The sequence below is a fragment of the Lepidochelys kempii genome, chromosome 6, assembly GCF_965140285.1.
Source record: "Lepidochelys kempii isolate rLepKem1 chromosome 6, rLepKem1.hap1, whole genome shotgun sequence".
Classification (NCBI taxonomy): Eukaryota; Metazoa; Chordata; order Testudines; family Cheloniidae; genus Lepidochelys; species Lepidochelys kempii.
The window spans coordinates 49,447,913-49,473,458 of NC_136385.1; the positions used below are offsets into that span (position 1 = coordinate 49,447,913).

A 25,546-nucleotide genomic window follows, 5' to 3' on the forward strand; every position below is an offset into this window, starting at 1 on the left:
GTTGATGCCTTTATACTAATCACTAGGAAATCATCTAAGTCCACCAAACTCATTTCATATAGAAGTAGTGAGGGGTTTCCAACTTCAGCTCTGAGCTACAGATTCTTCGTGATCTGTGGCAGCACTCCTATTGTTATCAATGGGAGCTGTGCGTGTAATTCAAAGCCTGTACAGCACCTTTAATCTCAACAATAGCAGCACACGCAAGAAATACTTTACAAATATCCTTAAATAACAGTGCTGAAAACTTTTCTTCCTCCAATGATTTCACTGTAATGTGGCACATGAGACTGCATCAGTCACATCATGTTATGCCATGCTGCGAGAGCATGACATAACCAGTGCAAGTAAGGACAATGTCTCCCTGCATGAAAGGGCCTCTGAACCATAAAAAGCACACAGTCTCTCAAAGATTCTTTATATTCCAATTTTTAGTTTTTAACCATCTCAGCACCAGCTCAGGCGGAATCCATAGGACCACATGCCAATTTCATTGCCATTCATATTTCCTGTGGACATATAGTGAACGCCCCCTTAAGGTCATGTTTCCAACCCTTTGTGCTGATGTTAATTTGCATCCAGCTGCACTTAAACTTTTTTTTTTTTTTAAGACTGTTTTCCTTTAAAAAAATGTTAATGCATGAGAATAGAAATCCTGGTGCTTGAAGATTTGAACAAAAGGATTCACTAGCCAAAACATTTCAAATAATTGGAGGTTCAGTTTCACTTCCCCCTTCCCTCCCAACAAAAACTAAGGAGGTTTCTGCTCTCCTATCGCAACCCAGCTCTAATCCCAAAGCTGTAAAGTGTTAATTTAGTTGGCAGCATAAAAACAGAACAAATAAATACATTTGAAACCAGAGTCTATTATGATCAAGTGGAGTTAATTTTTGGTTATTGAAAAAATATGAATTTGAGACATCACAGAACAGTCAACAATTTTAAAGGTAATATAGTGCCACACTTCTGAAGATGACTATTTAATAACACTCAGAAGCCTCATTTAGCACAATGGGGCCCCAATGCTAGGTGCTGTAAACAGATACAGAGACATGACCCCTACTTTTAAGAGTTTACAACCTAAAGCCTCAGTCCTGCAAAGATTTACCCATAGGCTTAATTTTAAGCCTTTCAATGAGCCCCCAAAGAACTTCAGTGAGACTAAATCTTTGCAGGATTGGAATCTAGAGGCCCCAGTCCTGCAACTGGATCTGTGCAGGTGGGCCACTGTGCTCCTGCACAGCCCACTGACTTCAATGGGGCTGCACACAGGCACAGGAGGTCATACCCAAAGATCTAGTTGCAGGATCAGGGCCTACAAACAAATTATAGCCAAACAATAGGTCAGTAATTGTTTCACCCTAAGCAAAAAAAACAAACATCCCCCTTTACTTTAAAACAAATAACCTTAAAAGTCACAATAATTTACAATGTCCAAACAAACCTCAATTCCTTTGTAAAAACAAAAATATAGCCATGGGCTGCCATCCTAAAGTAGCTTTCCAGAAAAAAATATGTAGGAAGTTGCTCTTGGTCATTAATATACCATAAAATAAAGGGGGGAAATATTTTGTTTGTATTGGGATGCTTCTCTCCAGCGGTATTGTCTTCTGGTGGCACAGACATCAACACTGCATAATCTTAAAAAAAAAAAAAAAATTCTTGAGTGCAAAACCATTCTAAATAAGAAAAGGGAACCCACGTCTGTCAATGAGTGAACTGCTATCCTAGCAAGACTATCCAAGCCATATGTTCCTTTGAACACTCTCTTTACAAAATAAATATGCAACAGCAACTCAACCTCCCTCCCCAAGCCAAAAAAGAAAAAAAAATCTGGATTTTTAACTGCTTTCTTTTAAGGTGCTGTCTTTGCAAATGTGCAACTAGTAAAAACAAAAAAACACAACAGCAGCAACGGCACAAGAATGGCTACAAATCAGAAATTAAAAAGTCAGACCTGTTTAATCTTCCAACAGAAGTTAAAGCTTCAGAAGCATTAATACAATCCAGTCTTTCAAATGATCTAATTAACTCATTACCAATATAGCATTTGTAATTAGTCTTCTTGTGCCAACAGGAGAAAGCAAAGAGGAGCTGCTCTCCTCACCTTTGGCTTTAAGGAGCAAGAGGAAGGAAAGGCAAGGGGAATCCAAGAAATGACAAATCTGCAGAGTGCCTGGGATGGAGATGCAGCCAGGCTGCTACTGTTCTGCCTTCAGTTCAGCAGCTGCTGATCTACGGCGCATAAGCCCCTCTCGCTCACCCGCTGCACCGGCTGGCTGGGGAATCGGCAGCAGCCGCCTGCTCTCCGCGGAGCCTCTGTCAGTGCACTCAGGCTGAGTGGCTGCTGTTGCCCTTTTCATTCAGGGATCGGACCCAGCTGCTGACAGCGAGGGGCGGTGTCCTTCCCCCCCACCCTTCTTCCGAGTCAGTCATTTGGACCTACCCGGACCCCTTCGCGTAGTAGGTCCCCCTAGTGCCTCCTGTGCAAGGGGCAGGGAGGAGCACACGCTATTCGTGGAGTGAAGAAGGGGGACTCTCCCCACAACCTTTTCCTCTGCAAGGGGCAGATTTCCCATTGCACCTCCTTACAGCAGGCATGGGGGGTCCCCTCTGATCTGTCTGTGGGGGGGGGAGTTATCGATGGGGCAGATTTCCCCTTTGCACCTACTAGCAGGGGGCAGCTGGGGGAAGAAGTAATTTCCCCTGTGATCCTTATAGGAGGGGCAGCTAGGGATCTCTTTGATCCCTTTCGCAGGGGGGACCTAAGGGAGGGGCAGGGATTGCCTCCCTGATCCTTTTCTTGGAGGAAGCGTATTTGCGGGGAGGCAGGGAGGGTAGGTCCCCTCTGCCCAGTCTCGCAGGAGGGCGACAGGCGGGTCAGATTTCCCCTGGGCCGTGCATCTTCTGGCAAGAGACACACCGCGCCTCCCTCCGTCGGCTCTCCCCAGCCCTCCCCAAAAAAACTTTCGCACCCTTCTCCAAGGCAGGGAGACTCCCCCCATGCAGCGGCAGGGGGAGCGATACCTGTCCCGCTGGGTACCTGCTCCTCCGGAGAAGCCGCCCGCACCGCTTTCTGCTCCTCGCGGACAGCGGGGGGCTGCAGCCCCCGGGGGTGACGGGCAAGGGAGAGATGGGGGCTGCTGCGGCGGGAGCCCGGCTCGGGGGCTGCTCGCCACTCGCTGGTGCTGCTACTCACTCGCGTTGCCTGAGCAACCGCCTCCCTCCCCCCGCCCGCCCTCGCCAGCCAACCCCAGGGTGTTCACGTGGGGCGCAGCGCCCAATGGGAGGGGGGCTTTCTGCACCCGACGGGCTGGCGAGGCACTTTCAATTCGGGACCGCAGAGGGGCAGCGGGGGAGGAAGGGTTGGGGCGGCCTGGGCTGGGCTCGGGGCAGCTGAAGCGGCGGGACGGGGCTGGTGGGAGGAGGGTCCCGCGCGGCGCGGAGAAGCTGCAGCCAGACTTTACCTAAGTGGAAAAACCTCCCCCTGCCCCGCCTCAGGGCTCCGCTCCTAGATTACTGCGGGCCGCCCCGCGGGCCCCCCGAGTGCAGGGCAGCAGGAGTTCCTCTCTATAGGGCACGTAAAGAAAGTCAGCACTCGCCCTCAGCACCCCGGCAGGGGTCCCCACCTGTGACATGGGGGGCTCCGTTCAGTTCCTAGCCACGAAAATCCACCTTCGCCATTAGCCCCTTTGTTAATACCTCACAGAGCGTCCCCGTGTTAAACAGGCATTGGGACAACTTCCCTCGAGCTCCTAGAAAGTCCATGCTGGCAAGCAGCCGGAGGGAAGCTTGCAACGATCCTGCTCATGCCCGGCCTGTTATGTGGATAAACAGCAGCGGCCAGGTCCCAGAGCTGTCAGTGCAACAGCTTTTGCTAGCCCCCGATGGAACTTGGTAAGGGGGGACGGGGGGGTGGGGGGAGAGAGACTAGGAGCCTGAACCTGTTGGTTCAATACCCAATTCTATCACCGACTAACCGTCACTTTAAACTTCATGCCTCACTTTCCCATCTGATCACCTACCTCACATGGCTGTTGTATAGGCTGACCAGACAGCAAGTGTCAAAAATCGGGACAGGAGGTGGGGGTAATAGGTGCCTGTGTGAGAAAAAGACCCCAAAATCAGGGCTATCCCTATAAAATGGGGACATAGGGTCACCCTACAGTTGTAGGACTTTGTTCATCAAAGAGTTCCTAAAATGCTGTAGGTAGGTGGTGGTCCAGAGCACTCCCTGAGTCTCCTTTAGTTCTTTACGCTGATTTATATTCAGGCCAGAATACTCAAAATAAGATATTCTCTTTGTGAGGACTTAATTAGTCTTTTCCACATACTGACTTTTTAGCCTGGCAGGGTCAACTTTTTTTTTTGTTCAGGAATCCCATACTCCCCTTTGCTGGGTTCTGCTTGTTCAGATAGCTTTGGAAATCTATTATCTGTGTATATAGTTGAATTCTATTCAGTCTGTTTTCAGTCTAAGTCTTTTGCAGAGCCCTTAGATGTAGTCCACAGACCACAGGTTGAGAACCATTGTACGAAAATACCTACAGCTGTTCCATGTTAGATGGCTCAGGCTCGGCCTCAGGGTGTTTGACTTTGGACTAGAGCAGGGATCAGCAACCTTTGGCACGTGGCCCGTCAGGGAAATCCGCTGGCGGGCCAGGATGGTTTGTTTACCTGCAGCCGCCGCAGGTTCGGCCGATCGCAGCTCCCACTGGTCGCGGTTTGCTGTTCCAGGCCAATGGGGGCTGTGGGAAGCAGCGTGGGCTAAGGGATGTGCTGGCCACTGCTTCCTGCAGCCCCCATTGGCCTGGAACGGCGAACTGCGGCCAGTGGGAGCTGCGATCGGCCGAACCTGTGGACGCTGCAAGTAAATAAACCATTCCAGCCTGCCAGCGAATTTCCCTGACGGGCCACGTGCCAAAGGTTGCTGATCCCTGCTCTAGTCCAAAGTCAAACACCCTGAGGCCGAGCCTGAGCCATCTAACATGGAACAGCTGTAGGTATTTTCGTACAATGGTTCTCAACCTGTGGTCTGTGGACTACATCTAAGGGCTCTGCAAAAGACTTAGACTGAAAACAGACTGAATAGAATTCAACTATATACACAGATAATAGATTTCCAAAGCTATCTGAACAAGCAGAACCCAGCAAAGGGGAGTAGAGCCTGGGGTGTGGGATTCTCCCCACTTGAGGGGAGCTAGACCCAGAGTTTCCAGACTGCAATATTATTGCCCCATAGTACCCAAGTCCATTGAGGTGGGGTAGCTGTGGCTGTTTTGGTGCATTGTAGTCATACCCATACAGTCACTGGTGGAAGCTGACATTTCTGTAACTTCATATTTCATATTTGATTCATCATGTTCAAATGGTGTCTCAGGTGTAGTTCAGGCAAGACCAAGAGGCTGAGACACTAAGCTGAGTGTTTTTTGTCCTGCCTGAACTGTGAATGAGAAGCCATCTTCATAAAGAAAGAGATACATAGTCATATATTATTCAATAACAACATTTCCTCTGATGTGTTTTTGTTTGTAGAAAATAAATCTCTCAAAATATTTGAAGGAAAAAATAAAAACAGTTTCTAATATAGTCTAGTCCCTGATAAAGTAAAATTGCAATACAACAAGACTGCTCCAAAGGTCCTTCTTATTTATTTTTCTGAGCAGCAGTATTTTGCCTACTGCTTGCATCTCTGGAGCACTGGTTTCTGAGGAATTTTTCCTGTAATTCTTCAAAGTGATGGATTTTCACTTTGAAAGAACGCTTGACTGTAGAGAATGGCAAAAGTGTAATGTATTTTATTTTTGTATGTGTGATGTTTTGTGTTTTGAAATGACAGGTGTACTGCCAACTTCTTTGTTCATTTATATGGCAAGAGCCTGCCTGAAAGTTTGCATTTCTGGATTCATGTTCCTCACTTTAAAGAAGAACCAAAGTGATCTTCTCATATTTCCAATTAAACATGGCTTGCAGCTGTGTGCACTTACTGTTTCTCACTAACCTGGCTAAGTGGACATTCAGTATGTTAGTAAATAAAAACATGCCTTTTTCCCTTTTGGTTCAGTAAAGGTTTCAGTAGTTCTAAAAGCCCAAATATACAGGCGCCACACAGTCCCTGTGCTGAAGAGTTTACAGTCTACATAGAAGATGACCCCAAAAATGGAGCGTTAGAGTTTCCATTTTACAAATGGGAAACTGAGGCACTGAGAGACTAAGAGACTGTAGCAGAATCAGGAGTTGACCCCCAGTCTCCTAAGTCTCATGCCTTAACCACAGGCTCAGCTATCCTCTTGTTGGTTCCTATTCTGCTGGCATGCTCTAGTCTGCAGGAGAGGAAAATCATATATGTCATGGGGTAGGGATTCTCAGAAGCAGAAAGATGATGATCAGAGAGTAGATTCTCATCTCATTGCTATTAGCTTAAATCTGGAGTAACTCTATTGACTTCATTGGCCATCAACACAATATGGTAAGTAGTTTTGCTAGTGTAGATAGGCTTAAGGTTAATATTCTATAATGATTCTTTTGGGAAGGGAACATTGAGAACAATGTGACACCCTATAAATCAGTAACAAAAATCATCAACACTTTAAGAGCAGGTTAGATAAACACCTGTCAGGAATGGCTAGATAATTAGTCCTGCCACAAGTGCAGAGGACTGGACTAGATGATGTCTTGAGGTCCCTTCCAGTTCTATGATTCATGTGTTAAAACCACTTTGCACACATTAATCAAAGCATTCTCATTGCCAGCAGTGACAATTCACATTAAAAAGCCACTGTGAAGGCCTATTAAAATGTCTCAAAATCAACTATAAAACTCAAATATTTAGTTCAAGATATAGGAGTTTAACCTTCTCCTAAAAAAGACTAGTAACAGGGATGATAAGCAATAATAACTAGAAAGTTACAAGATCCCAAAATGACAGGTTTCAGAGTAACACCCGTGTTAGTCTGTATTCGCAAAAAGAAAAGGAGTACTTGTGGCACCTTAGAGACTAACCAATTTATTTGAGCATAAGCTTTCGTGAGCTACAGCTCACTTCATCGGATGCATGAAGTGAGCTGTAGCTGTAGCTCACGAAAGCTTATGCTCAAATAAATTGGTTAGTCTCTAAGGTGCCACAAGTACTCAAGATCCCAAAATGATTTTCAGTAGTAATAATGAGCCAAATCCTGCAGCCCTTATTAAGAGCCTGAACATAGGAGATGCTGAACACCCAAGTCTCCCAATGATTTCAGTGGGTATTGGAAATTGCACAGTGCCTTCAGTCCCTATGCAGGCAAAATTCCAATTAAAGTCAATGGGGCAAGCCTGCAGTGGTACTAAGCAACTGCAATTCCCATCCACTTCAACTGGGATTGCAGATACTCAGCCAGTACTCAGTGTGGAGTATTCAAACTGTTTTATTATTTTAAGCTCTCACTCTAAATTGTAAAGGGTTTTCTGGTTTTGCTTGCAGGCTACGAGACTCTAGGGTATGTCTTCACTACCCGCCAGATCCGCGGGCAGCGATTGATCCAGTGGGGATTGATTTATCATCCCCCGAGTGCTCTCCCGTCGACTCCCGTACTCCAGCGTCACAAGAGGCACAGGCAGAGTCAACGGGGGAGCGGCAGCAGTCGACTCACCGCGGTGGAGACACCACAATAAGTCGATCTAAGTACGTCAACTTCAGCTACGTTATTCACGTAGCTGAAGTTGCGTAACTTAGATCGATCCCCCGCGCCCCCAGTGTAGACCAGGGTTGGTTTGTGATCAGGGTCCTGTTGGGCAGTCTGCAAAGAGCCGTCTTGGAGCAAGGTGGATTGAGTTGTGTTTCTATTTTAGGAAGCAGCCTGCTTTGTCTTTCTCTGTTTTGGTTGTTGGGTTAGGATTCCGGATTCTAAGAAATAAAGCAGTGTTAAACTCCAAACTTCCAGAACAAGTATTTTTGTATCTTTTTCTTCACTTTTCTGCCATGAGCCTTACACTCAGTACTATAAGATATCCCAATCATTTGCCTGACTCCAGGCATGTGTACAGTTCCCTCATCTATTAGTGAAGAAGAATGGCACATGGTTGAGACACTGGAGATGAAGTTTCAGTTTCTGGGTCTGTCACAGTCTTTCTGTGTGATCTTGGGTAAATCACTTAATGTCTCTGTGGATCTACAGCCATTCCCTATCTGTCAAATGGGGATAATAATACAGTACTTCCTATGCCTGTCTTGTCAATTTTGATTGTAAGTTCTTCTTTGAAGCAAGGACAGTCTCTTACTATGTGTTTGTGGAGTCCTCCAGCCACTAATGGAATACAAATAACACTCTGCACTACTCCATATCATACCCTTAGTAACAACTTCAGGATCTGGCCTACTGCATTTTAGTTACCACAGCAATGAAACATGGTATAAATACATAATTAACCACATTCTCTGTAGCAAATTTATTCAAATATTGTTTCCTCCACATGTACATTGTTTTATGACCTTGTAAAATCCTTCAATGTCCACAGTAAAATCCAGTTTTTAATTAAGTGTAAAACATCCCTGAGGTTTCACAATTTCAAAATGTTATTCACATAAACAGAATCCAGAAAATAAACATTTTAATACCCTTGGGGTAAATATAACAGGGTTACATTTTTAATTTGCTGGTGCTATCTGTGTGCAGCACCAGGGTCAAAGACTAATCATCCCTCATGGGAAGGCGGTATAAAGATTAGACAGTCTCCTGGTGTCTTTGAATGACTGAAACCCACAAAAAATGTCCTTTGCATTTTACAAAATACACACATAGCAATGATTTAGCAAGGGCACAAAGACTAACCCAAACATTACCATGCCAAATTCTACTCTAGTTAGATCAGCATAAATCCAGAGTAATCCAATGGATAACCACTACTGTGATTAGGGGACTATAAGTACCTATATTTAACGATCAGATTTTGGAGAGGAGGATTGCTCTTGTTATTAAGACACTGGACTGAGGAGCTCTAAGTTAAATCCATAGTTCTGCCACAGAGTCTTTGAGTCATTAACTTCACTGTAAAACGAGGATAATACTTCCTTTCTCTCCACCTTTTGCCTACTTTAATTACAAGCTCTTCAGAGCAGCAACTGTATTTTACTACGGGTCTGTATAGCACCTAGCACAACAGGGCCTCTGGGTGCTACTGTAATGCAAATAATAAGGCAATGTAATTACTTTGGATTGATACTCACCTAATCAAAGGCAGAATCTGACCTGTCATTTCAAAATAAAACCGGATATGCTGGAGGGGGCAGGGGGTTAATGGAAATAAAACAAACATATAAATCAAAACTTAATTAATGCTGAGTAACTGTGTGTGCATGGTTAGCATTCAGTATTTTAATTTGAGACCAAACAAAATAAATGCCATAGTTAGAAAACAAAATCATTAGCAGCTACAGGTAATCCACCATATAAAGAAATTTAGTCATTTAACTTTGGACACTTTAGCTTTGATCTCCATATTTTGCAAGTCAACATTTCATGAGAGATTTTATAGACTTTCAGGGCTATCTCGGAGTTCATTTGTCTACATGTCTGCCTCAGGGCCTGGGTAAAGTGTCCTGTTACAAGACTGTGATAGCTGCAAGGTAGGGAGGTTAAGAGAGCAGGAAACAGGGACGTCAAACTACAGTAGCAGGGCATTCATTAATTTTCCTGGCTGTAACCCATCAAGCTGTATTTTCATATCAGCTATGACATAAGGCAATGAATTCCTGAAAACTTCTTCCTTCACATTCCTGCTATATTTTCCATGAGACATGTACATTAAAAGAAATTGCTGTGTTTTGAATAGAATGTATTCTTAGCAATCTATTGACTCTGAAATCATAATAATTTTAGCACTATTTCCTTTGAAGGATTAACTCTTTACACTACTAGCAGGTCTCTTCATTCATCAGACACTGCCATTTATTGTACTTTTCTGGTTATAATCCTTTTTTGTATTTTTTCCTTCATTTTTTGCCTGAGTTTAGTATTGGGAGATTCTGTCAGAATATTTGACTTGCTTGGAGAATGAAATCCACTGTTATTCACCAAACCAAAACAATGCAGAGAGCTAAAGTGCAAGATGCCCCACCAATCTGCCATGACCTGAAGGGACCGTCTCCAAGAATAAGAAGAAAGTTCAAACTCCAGTGCAAATCTAAATGATGGTTTTATGATGGAAGAGAGTTGTACTCCAGAACTGAGCTCACCAAGCTCCCATGAGAAGGTAGTAACCTTTGCATCTCCTCTAAGAAGTTCCTATTGGTGAGGCAGATCCTCAACTACTGTAAAATGTCACAGAAACCAATGCAGCTATGACAATTTACATGTGCTGAGGATCTGCCTCTTGGTGCCTTATCCAAAGAGTGTAAATATTTAGAGGCAACCCACTTGAAGATCTGCAGTTATTGGTAAATAATCTCTCTTTCTTCTTCAGGGTGATCTCTGCATATTCCCACTCTTGGAATAATACCCCCTCAGTGCTGCCAGCTTTATCCATAGCTTGTATCTATCTGGGCAAGCATCTCAGAGAAGCACTATTACTATAGTGAGTCACCTTTTGTCAGTGCTAACTAGGAGTGGCAGAAACAGAGAGGGGTTAAGGGGTGAGCACCCCCACACTGGAAATATTGTGGGGGGGTTCTTCCCCCATTTAAACTTAGGCATTCCTGGGGAGGGGGTAGATGAGAACAGGACCCAGAAGGGCTGGAGAGGCCATCCCAGGCCCAGGATCAGGCTGGGGAACAGGGATCAGGTCCCAGGAGCAGGTAGGAACCCACAGGACCCTCCTTTCCAGCCTAGAGGCTCACCTGCAAGTCACAGAACCTACTCTTACTCCCCTCCTATCTCTCTGCCCCCCATTCGTAGGGAGCTTCCGCTGTACCTCCCCATGCTAACCAGAGCTTAATGTGTCTATCATTTTTCTACAGAAATGAAAGCAACATCACATCTGCTAGCCCAGCCCTGATCAGTTCTGCCCCCGCTTAGCTTCACTTCTGCTCCTCCTCCTGTTCCTGCTGTTCTTCAGCCCTCTCTCCCAGGCCCAGGGGGGACGCAATAGGGTTCCCTCTGTTCCCCTTTCCTAGGGCCGGGATAAAGAAGGGAGGAGCAGAGAAGAAGTCCCATTGCCCACAGGTGATGACAGAGCCTGGACTCTTTCTGCTCCCTCTTCTCCTTCTGTGAGACTGGTGTGGGCTCCTGAGGGGAGGGAGGAGAGCTCTGCCTGCTTATAACCCAGGAGGTGGGGCAATGGGGAAAGTAGTCAATCAAGGGTGTTTTCACATGTACACACTTCAACTACCTGGCTTGAGCTGTAGAAGATTTATTTGGCAGGTCTGCAGCCCCTTTTGGTCTACAATGCTTTAAGCACTGGTGCTATCTCACACTGAATTTGAACGATTGACTATACAAAAGATTTAATAGATCATTGCATGAACCATCCTGCTATCCCATTTTAATTGCTGGCAATACTCTTACGGTATCAGAATCTAGCCCTTTATCACAGTAAGTAGCACCTTCCTCCACAAATAGACTTGTTGACTTCATTGGGATTATTCTCAGAGTAAGAGGGTACTCAGTGTGAATAATGGTATCAGAATCTGGCACTTAGTCTAGATGCTTGAAAATAAAATCACTTTCCCTACCTTTGCCATGTTGATTTCATCATGTGAGAGGCACTAGAAAACATTGACTGTTCACCTACGCTCCCAAGCTCTCCACATATTCTTTTTAGTGCCCCCAACATACTTACATTATCCCCTATGTGTTACAACACATAGCCCCTGAATGCCTATCTTACAGCTATTTAATTGAAAACAAGATCCCTTCGAAGTCTGTCAAAGGGAATTGGACATACCAGACCTCAGGCTGGGCTAACTCCAGGACTAGACTGGGACCGGTTATTAAACCAGAGTCTTGTGCTTGGTAATGCAAAGTGCTGTCTTTCAGTAGACCATTTAAGTAGACTTAAATACTATAAAATAAATATTCTTTATTATTCTAAGCAATGGAAAACTGATTGACCTGAATTAATGAAAGCCAGACTCTGATTTGTTGTATATCTAATGGCATTCAAGAATTCTAAGGAGTCTGCTAAGGCCAGAGGTAGAATATTACAAAGGCAGAATATTACAAGATCCATATTTTAACAAGTATCTCCAAGTCACATTTTTCTAAGTCTCTTCTTTTAATCAAATCTGTCTCACAGTTTAGTCGTTCAGCCTGTTGTATCATATCAGAGTCTGGGATATACACAATGATGCTTAATGATGCCAAAAACTGCAAGAATAAGCAGTAACAAGTAATTTTGTTTATTTAACATTAGCGTACAATCCAGTAAAACCTTATTAAGTTCGTTTGTTTGGCTAAGTTTGTTTTCAAGAGGGTCCTATGAGACTCAGAATCAACATATGCACTTATACATTACAACACAACACAATATTTCTAGTTAATCAGTAATTAAATCACCTTTGAGAGAAAAATGGTGTTATAATGAAGTCTTGGTCTAACTATCTAGTGGCAACCAATTCAAGAATTCCAGTGCTCTAACTGCACATCAGCACATGCACCCTTGCTTTGTCTCCTAAGAGTAAATTTCAGCGATCAATTTCAGCGATCAATCTTCAAGATTTGGGCACCTATCTTAGGTGTCAACATTTATATTTGGGCATCTCATAGTAGCAATCAGGTGCCTAAAACAGATATCTGGGTGATTAAGTGAGTATTCAAATACAGGATTCAGGTGGCTAATTTCCACATCTGTTGATGCACTGGCCTCTAGACTTTTGTTCCCTCTGCATCAAATGGACAGGATTCTCCACTGACTTGTGTCAGATGAAGTAGAAGGGTAGGATAACTGGCCCATCAATCACACAAAAGACCAGTTTTGAAACCAATCTAATGTGGCCTGAGAAGTTCACATAACCCTATATAGTGGTGGTGAGGAAGACTAAGGAATCTTTCTCTGTCACTGTGGCCTCTGTAAAGACATGACCAGCACTGTCCTGGATGGCACATAATCCAGTCAACATGGACTACTTTTACCTAGCTCCCTACTGGAGTATTTCCCACTGGGAGGCACTCTCATCCTGTCTACTAGAAAAAAATGATCTAATGCGGGGCACTTGCCCAGTTTGCAGACATAAGACCAGCATCAGAGGGAAAATAGCTGCATGCTCCCTGAATGAGGTCAGACTTTTCTTGCTAGTTCAGAAGCAAACATGAAATGGACCCTTTCCTCTTGCAGACAATGAAAGCCAAGGTGGCAATATCTGGGCCTACTGCTGAAGGGAAATCATTAATGCCTCACTGAGGTGAACAAGGTTCCATATCTCTTGAATGGTGGTTAAAATAGATTGAAACAGAAGTGAGACTTCTTACCCCAACAGCCAAGGAGAAGGGGGAGCTGTGGAAGAGCACTGTTTATCTGAGACAGGGAAATATGGGAGAGCTACACAACCCCCCACTCCCTCTTAGTGTAACTCCTGCACTTAAATGCAATAATCCATTTTCTTGAACAAAGGCTGTCACATGACATCAACAGCCTTACTTTTCAATACTGTCCTCTCTCTAATTTTCATGATGTGGAAAAGGTTACTGGGAAGATGCTGGTGATGAACTCCTGCCCTAACAGGTGCCACAGGGAACAGTCGGCGCTTGTGCTGGTACAGAGTGAGGCCTAGACTGTGATGACACCAGGGCATAGTAAATCTCTCTTACACAAAGGAGTTGCTCTGGGTTAAAATTCAAAAGAAATTGACCAATAGTTTTAAACCCTTCATAAATCTGCAGTTGTATTCAAAGAATATTACAAGCATTATTCAATCAGCTCAGCTTGACATGGGAAGATTTTCAAAGATGTTGTAGTCATTAATCATGAAAACCTCCCTTTGACTTAAAATGAAATTAAAAGATTTTCCCCCTGAGTAAGGACTGCAGGATCTGACCTATCATTTTAGTTATGACGTTACTGCACCTGTATATATATATTAACATACCAGCAGCAAGATATATATATATATATATAAAGAGAGAGAGAGAGAGAGGGATTACTCCTCTTCCTTTTAAACCATTAGCTGTCCTCATTTCAACATCTGTAGTTCATATATTGCTCAGTGTCTAGACACAAGGCTCCCTGGCAAAAACACCACATACATTTTAAAAAGATTATTCATACACACTGGGCAATTCGGCATAATACAGTTCATAACTTGGATGTAACCTAATTTAGGAACCGCTGTTTCCCTTTATAGGCATATAGAAAGATCAGTTCAAGTCTTTCAACATTTGAAGCAGTACAGCAAGTCTACCACACATTATGAAAACTCAAGTAGATTTAGCCAAAAATATAATTTTTATTGAAGAAACAGAGAAATAATACAGAGAAGCCTAAGAACATGCTGGACAATTATTTACAAAAAGATACTATTTAAAATAGATTCTAGCAAGATGTTACAATCTGTACATTATCAAAGGGAAAAAATGGTTGTCTTTCAAGTCTAAGACATGTTGATGGGGGTGGTTGTGGATTCACGTTTTTGCTTTAGTATTAATACATTGCACTTTTATAATCCTTTTTATCTGAGGATTTCAAAGCAATTTGAAGATATTAATGAATGTAGCCTCACCGCACTCATAAGAGAAGAAGAAGTAATGATTTGGAGATTGAAATTCAAATAGATGAATGAATAAAAGTGTGGAATAGCAATCCTAAAATTTCATATAGCACTTAAAACATATGTAAAATGCACTATTTGCCCCTTAAACTAAAGGCTTGGGGAAAGCCGACAGGCATGGAGGAGCACATAGTTCAGACAAACACATTCCTTAGGGAAGGATTTATTAAAGGCGATACTCTATATTCTTGTAAAGAGGAGAGGATAGAAGTTGATAAAGTACAGATAGGAGCTTGAGAGAAAGTCAAACGAAAAAGAGCTCCATTCAATTAACCTCACATGAAGGTAGACAACTAAATATTGGCAAATTTTATAAGTGCTTGTATACAAATGCAAGAAGTCTAAATACTAAGATGCATGAACTTGAGTGCCTAATATTAAATGAGGCTATTGATATAATAGGCATCACAGAACTTGATGGAACAATGATAATTAATGGGACATGGTAATATTAGGGTACAAAAATACATAGGAATGACAGGGTAGATCATGCTGGTGGGGAAGAGGCATTATATGTGAAAGAAAGCATAGAGTGAAATATAGTGAAAATCTTAAATGAATCAAACAGTACCATAGAATCTCTATCTAAGATTTAGTCCTAAGTAGAGCACAGAATCTGGTCCAGGAGGTGAATATAGCTGAACCACTCAGTAATAGCGACATGTAATTAAATTTAACATCCTTATAGGGGGCAAAAAAAAAATCCACTGTAGCATTGAACTTCAGAAAGGGGAACAAAAATGAGGAGGCTAGTTAAGCAGAAATTAAAAGGAACAGTCACAAGAGTGAAATGCCTACAAGCTTCATGGAAACTTTTAAAAATATCACAATAGAGACTCAAAATTCATGTATACCCTAAATAAAAGAAACAGTAAAAGCACCAAAAAATGCCACCACGCCTAAACAACAGAGTAAAAGAAGTGGTTAGAGACAAAAAAGACATCCTTTAAAAACTGGAAGTCAAATCCCACTGAGGAAAATAGAAAGGAGCATAAACTCTGACAACTTGAGTGTAAAAGTATAATTAGGCAGGCCAAAAAAGAATTGAAGGAGCAACTAGCAAAAGACACAAAAACTAACAGCAAAAAATAAATAAATAAATAAAAATGAAGTACATCAGAAGCAGAAAGCCTGCCTAATAATCAGTGGAGCCATTGGACAATTGAGGTGCTAAAACAGCACTCAAGGAAGACAAGACCATTGCAGCAAAGCTAAATGAATTCTTTGTGTTGTTTTATTCACTGCACAGGATGTGAGGGAGAATCCATACCTGAGGCATTCTTTTTAGGTGACCGATCTGAGCAACTATTCCAGATTTAGGTGTTGGTGGAGGAGGTTTAGGAACAAGTTGATAAAATAAACAGTAATTAGTTAACAGGATGAGATGGTATTCACCTAAGAGTTCTGAAGGGACTCAAATATGAAAATGCAGAACTACTAACTGTTATATGTAACCTATCGCTTAAATCAGCCTCTGTACCAGATGACTGATGGATAGCTAATGTGACATCTATTTTTAAAAAAGGCTTCAGAGGATATCCTGGCAAGCAGAGGCCGGTAAGCTCACTTCAGTACCAGGCAAATTCGTTGAAACTATAGTAAAGACTAGAATTATCAGAAACACAGACGATCACTATTTGTTGAAAAGCCAACACGCCTTTTGTAAGAGGAAATCATGCCTCACCAATCTATTAGAATTCTTTGAGAGTGTCAACAAACATGAGGACAAGAGTGATATAGTGGATATAGTGTACTTGGACTCTCAGAAAGCCTTTGATAATGTCCCTCACCAAAGGCTTTTAAGCAAAGTAAGCTGTCATGGGATAAGAGGAAAGGTTCTCTCATGGACTGGTTAACTGGTAACTGGTTAAAAGATAGGAAACAAAGGGTAGGAATAAATGGTCAGTTTTCACAATGGATAGAGGTAAATAGTGGGAGCGCTCAAAGATCTGTACTGGGACCTATGCTGTTCAACATATTAAAAAATGTTCTGGAAAAAGGGGTAAATAGTAAGGTTGCAAAGTTTGCAAATGAAACAAAATTACTCAAGATAGTTAAGTCCAAAGCAAACTGCATTGAGTTACAAAGGAATCTTGCAAAACTGGTCACTGGGCAACAAAATGGCAGATGAAATTCATTGTTGATAAATACAAAATAATGCACTTTGAAAAACATAAACCCAACTATACATACTAAATGATGGGGTCTAAATTAGCTGTTACCACTCCAAGATAGAGATAGTGGAGTCATCATGGATAGGGGAGAGGGTCTGAGACCCCAGGCTCTGGCCTGACATGGGCCAGCTGCAGGTGTTTAATTGCAGTTTAGACTACCCAAAGGGAGCACCAGAGACATTCTGCCTCCTCAATGTGCACAATAAGATGCCCTCACATGCACAGGGCCAGTCAGCTCCCCTGGCCAGAACACTAAGCTGGTGGGGATAGAGAAATCTATGCCTACTCTCCATCCCGCCTCAAAATGAAAACAAATTAGATGGTATTGCTAACTGGCCCAGCAAGCCAGTGAGAAGTAAATCACAGGTTTAAAAGAAAGGGCCTGATCTGGCTATGATTTACATTAATGCAAATCTGAACTAATTCTACTGAAGTCAATAGACTTACAGTATCATTAGAACAGAATCAAACGCAAAGTTTCTGTCCAGCAATTATTACGGCAAAAGGAAGGGGTCTTGGCACACAGTGAAGTACAGCTTATGGAAGAGCAGCAATTTTACAGAAAATTACAATTAGAAAAATGTGTAGTTTACATGTCAAATTCAAGTGTGTGTGTGTTTCTTTAATCACTTATTTGTACATGTAAGGGCCAAATTCTGATCACTTTACATAACTAAATAGTTACATAAATGAGTGGGATTTAGCCCAAAAAGTGCAGAGATAGGTATTTGGGATGTAATAGCGGCAAAGTTTTCCCAATGATAAAAATGGTAGTATCTTCTAGAAAGCATGCATTGTTTTTGATGCATGAGCTTAGGAATTCGGTGAGTTGAGAAGGTCTTCTGTGAAGCCTCAGAGCCTGGCTTTTTACTTTTTACTTCCATTGGTCACATATGCACTGTACTCTCTATGCATATTTGTACTTCTCTAAGCTGTATAAAATGCACAAACAGAACCCAAAAAGAAGGTGCTTCATATCTCCGAAGTAGCAGATGTGCTGTAACCATGTAATGAGAAATCCCTGTTGATGTGCAGTTTTCATTCCATAGAAGAGTCTATCGTCAAGTAAAGTGCATGTAATTTCTTGGCTCAGAAGTTCCTGTTGTCCTGGGGCATCAGGAAACCAAGCTTTCTGCAATTCAGTTTTTTTTTCAGATTTTTAATTATTATTCATAGTTTAAACAGAGCTAGAAACTGAGAGCTATCTGCTTACACAGGGAGACTAGGTTCACTTCAGTCATAAAAAATGTGTGCTTTATAAATAGAACCTCATTTCACACTTTCTCTATATAGCAAACATGAAGAGCTGAATTACTATGAATGCATATCACACCTTATTTACAATTATGTTAATCAAGTTTCAAGATATACAGATAAAAAGAATTCTCTGTAAGAAGGCACTGCCCCAAACATTCAAGTATAGAACCTCCTGGAGAGCTGTGGCCAATGACTGGTTCAAATGAGCTCTATTTAACTTCCTTTACTTACCTCACTTCCTGACGCATGTCTCTTATTCTTCAGTCTGAAGGGTGAGCAGACATATGGGAAGCAGTAGTGTAGCAAAACAAGCAGCATCCTCACCCTGGAACCATAGCAGGTCCCAAGGTCTCAGTGCAAAACCTTCAAATATAGGCAACTAGAGTTGGGCACCTTAATCCCTATTGAATGATGCCGATGAGAGCTGAAGGTGCTCGGCATCTCTGGAAATCAGACCACTTATTTCATTGCGTAAGTGTGGATTTAAGAATCTAACTTGAGGTGCTCACATTTGAAAATGGAGGCCTAATTTCTTCAGACCTTAAAAATAATTAAATATAACAGAGAAAATCATGATGGTTTAATTTCTATCATCTAGTTTTCATTTTGTTTCTTCTGTAAATTAACATCAGTGGAAAAATCTTCTGAGTATCATTCTGGCATAATCACACCAGAGTACAGTTCCTGTTTATAGAGCTGGATCAGGCACATGCTAATGAACATGTGTCCATATGTAGACCTTTGTTGGAAGAAAGAATGTCTTATAGTCAGACACCTGCTTTGCTTTTCCAAATGGAGGAAATCAATATCAATCCAAAGAAAAGCTGAGTTCCCACCACTCCCATTGACCTAACTGGGAGTTGTAAGTGCTCAGCACTCTTAGGATCAGGCTCTATAAAGTAGAGAAGAAAACAAAGCAGGTGCTTAATATATAGCACTGTTTCTTCTAACAAAATAAAATTAGTCCCTGCCCTGCTGCCCTGTCAGTGGCAAAACTACCATTAACAGTATCAATCTGAATGAAAATTCAGTCATTATTATACTGCAAAAATCTGCAAAGACCATGACCACAATTCATCAGCAGGGTTAGAACGTGTGATCTTCAGCTTCAAAGGACAGGTGACAAGTTGAGCTAAAGTACTAATTATTAGCAGTTAGCAAAAACCAACCCAAAATTTCTCCTCTTGTATTCTATGTAGTCCAGCCACTAAAGGGTAAACATCATACATGCAGCCAATATGTTATACTCTCCTTGTAGGAAGAAGTACATCTTACGCATTTGAGTTCCCAAAAATTCAAATCCCCAGGTAAGCCACCACTTTGTAACAATCCCCACAGATCGTTAATAAGAATAGAACCCAGACCCTTAAATTGCAGAGCACAGGCTTCTAGTCAATTGAGTTAAAGAGGTAACTCCATTAGCTTGTGGTAGAGTAGGCTCTTATCTTCTGTGTGATCCAGCCACTAATACGTGACATCTATGTTATGTATTATATATGCATCTGGATAAACAGGGGAAATTATACTTTCTAATCCAAAACTGTATTTTGGTGCACACCAATATGATAATTGAAGTTTTTCCATTGACTTTGAAGTGCAGAAGCAGCAGACTTCACAAATCCCCACTGAAGTTAAATCGGCATGACTTTCTCTATCAAATGTAATCATTTTTACAGTTTGAGGAAAGTAAGCTAACAAGTTTGGTGGTGTCCCTTTTAGTTTTAAACATATTAATTTCTGAGTTCTGATTAGATTTGAAATCCTTCATGGCCTTGCTTCCAGTCATTTTACTGATCTACTGATTGTCACATGTTCTATTCTGCTCTAGCAAACTTTTGTCAACACCTGCGGTATCAACCAAATCCTTTGCTAACAGGATTTTTGGCTTTCTTTGCCCCAGATTTATGGAAACTCTGACACTTCAGATTAGGGTTCTTTGCCTCATACATTTACAGTAAATTAAAGCTGTAGACTTTTCCTTAAGGCCCTGCATAGTATTGCTTTTCTTTTTGGTGAAGTCACTGCTTATCCACTGCTGAGGAAAGGAAGTACTTGGATGGGTCATGCAATTGTGCAAGGCAAAAACTGATTAATTTGTGCTCTTTAATCCAGTTTTTGGAAGTTCTCCTATGTTATTTTAACCTAATTTTCTGAAATGATATGCTGTACCTGAAGGCTGCAGGGGGGGTGTTAGTTATCATCTTATGCACAATAGCTTGCTTGGTTCAGGAATTTGGAAACAGGAGAGAGCTTAAAAGCTCTAGCCAAAGAAGCAGGAGCGGTCCGACAAGTGGCCCTCCAAAACCGTCGGGCATTAGATATAATACTGGCAGCCAAAGGAGGGACCTGTGCTCTAATGTGTGTCTTGTGCAGTTTTGGATACAACAAGAAATCAATTGAAAACACACAAAGATTATTAGAATTCCAAATAGGATAGTCAGGATTCCTTGGAACAACCAGTTTCCCAGACTAGAGAAATTGAATAAGTTACTTATCCAAGTTCCACAAGGAACTTGGTTCTTCGTGGGGAAGGTATGCAATTTGCTCCAGATGGCTAGCACGATTTACCTCATTAGTATTATCAGGTATGTATACACAGCATTCTGTTCCAATTAGAGCACAGGTCCCTCCTTTGGCTGCCAGTATTATATCTAATGCCCGACGGTTTTGGAGGGCCACTTGTCGGACCGCTCCTGCTTCTTTGGCTAGAGCTTTTAAGCTCTCTCCTGTTTCATTGGCCATGATCTCAACCACCGCTTGTAACCTTAAAAGCCTTTTTGCATGGTGGATTACCCCCCCTACTGGGACTAAAGAAATGCCAACAGCTTCTTCCCAAGTTAGAGGGCTTATGTTATCCACATACCATTTAGCATCTGGCAAGTCCCTCCTTTTTCGCCTGAAATTATGGAGGCGATTTCGTGGGAGGGATTGAAGCACCCGGAATTGTGGGAAAAGCTGAGCAGGATAACAGATACCTGACCAATTTGCTGGTAACACAGTGTAAGCATTTTCCCCACAAACCCAATGATGTCCCATTAAAGCTGGGAAGGGTTGACTGCAACCCTTTGACATGTAAGAATTTACGAAGGAGGAATAGTATCCCCCAAAGGGCACAGGATGATTTTCACTGGGAGAAGAGGTAGCATTCACATGACATTTGTAGATGGTGCTGTTTTTCTCAGGGAGGCTGTAGGGGGAGCAAGAGATTGAATCTTTGGTTTGATCCCAGGTTGAGAGGAAGTTTATCTTTCCATACCCGGTTCGCCATTCTCCAGCCTTGTTTGAATAGTCCCATACACCATGGGACACGATGTATTGGAGACAGCTGCTCCTCCCTAGATTCAGCCCTGTCCCATTACACACCCAGCACCAGTGGCCCTTTCCTTTCACCACACTTATAAGTTTAGGAACATATGTTTTTCCCAGCCCCCAAGTGTCATTTTCCTTCCATGTCCTTTTAAGTGGATAGGGTTCTCCAGCAAGCTCTGAGGAATTCAAAGGGATTGCCATGGTGGGGATACTAGCTTGTGAGTGAGCTGGGATGTGGCTGCAGACCCAGCAATTAGAAATATTCAGGTGGTGAGCAGTACCTGGTATGGACCCTTCCACTGGGGTTCCAAGGCGTGCTTCCAAAGATGGTGCCGCAGGTAGACCCAATCACCAGGCTCAAGAGTGTGACAGGCAGCAGAGGTGGGTTCCGTCGGCCAAGCTGCTCGCACCTGCGAATGGAAGGAGCTCACAGCTTGCATTAACCCTTTGCAGTACTGGAGGAGTGTGCTGTGAGTTAGGTTTAGGTCTGGGGCTGGAGTAATAGTAGCCATTGTTCGCATAGGGCGTCCCATGATGATTTCAAATGGACTCAATTTGTGTCTCTGGGATGGGGATGACCGAATTTCCATAAGGGCCAGTGGTAAAGCAGCTGGCCAGTTTAACCCTGTGGAACTACAGATTTTTGCCAGCTTATTTTTAAGCACACCATTTCGCCTTTCAACTGCCCCTGCACTCTGTGGATGGTAAGGGCAGTGCAACAGGTGGGTGACATGTAATACCTGGTTTAGATGTTGAACAATTTTTCCAGTAAAATGTGTTCCCCGGTCACTAGACAAAGTGGCAGGAATTCCCTTGGTAGGGATAATGTGGTTTAACAGACCTTTTGCAACGGACAATGAATCAGCTTTGCGACAGGGAAAGGCTTCAATCCAACCCGAAAACAGACATATTATAACTAAAATGAATTCATATTTCTGACACTTTGGCATTTGTACAAAATCAAGTTGCCAGTGTAGGAAAAGTGCTTGAGGCAAACCCCGGAACCCTTGTCTTACTTTTACAGATTTGCCTACATTGTGGCTTTGACAAGTAACACAAGCAGCACAGTGGCTGGTTGCAAAGGAGCTGAAATGGGGAGCCCACCACCCCGCCTTACTCATAGCAGAGACCATCCCCTCCTTGCCGACATGCGAAACACCATGTAGCAGGGCGGCTAGAGACTGAGAGGGGGGGCTACAAAGGTACCGGTAGGCGATCACCAAAGGGAATCAGAATGCAAAGAGCAACCCAAAGCACTCCAGGAGTCTTTCTCTGTTTCTGGGGCAGAATCCTGGAGCTGAGCGAGATGAGACAGGGATGGTGGCGTTACAGAGACAGGGAGGGGACCAAGAAACGCTTCTGGTGAAGGTTTTATAGTGGCGGCATGTTTTGCAGCAGCATCAGCAAGTGCATTACCTTTTGCCACCTCGGTGTCTGCCGCTGAGTGGCCAGTACTTAACAATTGCCAAGGCAGACGGTAGTAAAACTGCATACAGGAGGGCAGCAATGTAGGGGCCATTCTTGATAGGGGTACCAGTAGAGGTAAGAAAACCTCAAGCCTGCCAGAGGGTGCCAAAGTCATGCACAACCCCAAAGGCATACCGAGAATCAGTAAAAATAGTGGCAGACAGCCCCTCGGCTAGAAAGCAGGCACGGGTTAGAGCAATCAGTTCAGCCACGTGGGCAGAGGTCACAGAGGGTAAGGGCGCAGCTTCTATGGTCTCAGAGAGAGAGACCACAGCATACCCTGCAAGAAGGTGGCCTTGGTCATTTCTATAACAGGACCCATCAGTGAATAATACCAGGTCAGAGTTAGGGAGAGGTACATCTGAAAGGTCGGGGCGCAGGACAGTGATAGCGGAGACAGTTGCAAGGCAGTCATGGGGTTCACCATCACTAGGTAAAGGAAGGAGGGTAGCAGGGTTTAACCGGGAGCAGCGCTTAATAGTGATATGTGAGGCTGAAAGCAGCAAAAGTTCATACCTAGTGAGGCGAGCAGAGGAGAGGTGAGCAGTGTTGCGTTGCAGAAGGAGAGTTTCCACAGAATGGGGAACCATGAGAGTGAGAGGAGAGCGGAGGACAAGGGGCTCAGACATCTCGACCAGGCGCGCTGCAGCAGCTACAGCGTGTAGGCAAGGGGGTAAACCCTGGGCTACAGGGCCCAAGGTTGCAGAAAAATAAGCCACCGGGCGATTTCTGTCACCGTGCTCCTGAGTAAGAACCCCAAGGGCACAAGCAGATTGTTCGTGACAGAAAAGGGTAAAAGGCTTGTCATAGTTAGGTAACCCTAAGGCAGGGGCAGAGGCTAAATTCTGCTTAAGGGATATGAAAGCAGCATTTGCTTCAAGTGGCCATGGCATGGGGTTAGGTACAGAGGATCGAGTGAGTTCTTGGAGTGGTTTAGCCAGAGAAGCATATTGGGGAATCCATTGCCTACAGAACCCTGTCATGCCTAAGAATTTTCTGACCTGGCATGGAGAGCAAGGCTGGGGAAAGCTAAGGATGGCTTGTACCCAGGCTGGATAGAGTGTACGGGAGCCCTGGGAGAGAAGGAAGCCTAGGTATGTGACAGAGGTTTGGCAGAGCTGCAATTTTGTGCGAGAAGCCTTATGACCCTTGTTTGCTAAAGCTGTGAGAAGTGTTAGTGAATCAGTTTCTGAGGCAGACAGAGAGGGGGAGCACAGGAGTAAGTCGTCCACATATTGGATCAGTGTGGATCCTGATGGGAAAACCAGATCAGCGAGATCCCTGGCTAGGGCTTGAGAAAAATAGGATGGACTCTCTGTATACCCCTGGGGAAGGGTAGTCCACGTATATTGCTGACCCTTGTAGGAGAAGGCAAAGAGATACTGGGATTCAGAGTGAACTGGGACAGAGAAGAAAGCGGAGCACAAATCTACAACAGTAAAGTGGGTTGCATTTGGAGGAATAGACGCTAGTATTGTAGCAGGGTTAGGAACCACTGGAAAAGAAGGTATGACAATACGGTTAATAGCTCGAAGGTCTTGAACAAATCGCCACGATTTGCCATCAGCCTTTTGAACTGGGAGGATAGGCGTGTTACAGGGGCTGGAACAAGGGACAATAATTCCTTGTTCTTTTAATGCAGATATAACTGGAGCAATCCCAGCCTCTGCCTCAGGATTCAAAGGATACTGAGACAGGCGAGGCAGAGGTTTGGAATTGTCTACAGTAATCCGAACTGGGTCAGTATTTAATCGGCCCACTTCAGATGGGTGAGATGGCCATAGGGAGGAAGGAACCTGAGACATTAGGTGCTCTAGGGACGGAGTTAAGGGACAGCAAGGGACCGGAGTGGAGAGGGAAGTTTCAGACATGAGGGAGGCTACAGAATCACATAAGGAAGACTGAGGGATTTGCAGATAGACACCATCTGGGGAGCAGTAAATAGAACAGCCAAGTTTGCATAGCAAGTCCCGTCCCAGAAGGTTTGCAGGGGTGGAATCAGAGAGGAGGAATGCATGCTCCTCAGAGAGAGGACCGACCTGAACAGACAAAGGTTTTGAAAGGGGAAAAGAGGTAGGGATCCCTGCAATGCCAACAGCAGACACAGATTTTCCAGATCGGGGAACCTCAGGCAAGTCAGTGGTGCGGATTGTAGAAAGAGAAGCTCCAGTATCAACAAGGAAAGGGAGAGAGAGATCATTTACAGTCAGGACACATTCTCCAGTAGGGGACAGAGCTAATAAGGGAGCTAAAACTTTGTGAGGTTCCCCAGCATCCCGTCATTGTTGGGGTGAAAAATAGGGTTGGGAATCAGCTGGAGGAACCAGCGGGGGGTTCACTTGATTTCCCATACAATTATTAGGTCGTCTTGGACACTCTTTTTTCCAGTGTCCAGGCTGTTTACAGTAGTTACAAACCCCAGTTAATCCAGCCCCCCGCCCCCTTCCACAACCCCGTCCCTGTCCCCGGTGTGGTCTGCTTAGTTCTGAATAATGCTGTATCTGCAGAGCCATTAACTTTTGGGAGGACTGTTCCTCCTTTCCTTTTAAAGTGCGGTGGCAATGCTCTGCTACTGCCAGCAATTTGTCCATGGTTTCAGTTTCCCATCCCACACTTATTCGTTTTAACATGCTGCCTGTGGCAGGGAGAAGACCATCAACAA

The 25,546-nt window shown here is 43.5% G+C and overlaps 1 protein-coding gene across 2 annotated transcripts in view; it reads right to left on the bottom strand.

Annotated features, from left to right (window-relative positions):
• The window catches only part of NAV2 (neuron navigator 2), a 678,242-nt gene extending 675,053 nt beyond the window's left edge, over positions 1–3,189 (bottom strand). Inside the window, exon 1 of one of the 2 annotated variants that reach the window (XM_073347852.2) lies at positions 3,044–3,189. The gene's annotated coding sequence lies outside the window, so the exon portion shown is untranslated. Of the gene's footprint in view, positions 1–2,107; positions 2,262–3,043 lie in introns of those variants that run through there. The other variant, XM_073347851.2, reaches the window with a different exon arrangement.
• Between the last annotated feature and the right edge of the window lie 22,357 nt (positions 3,190–25,546).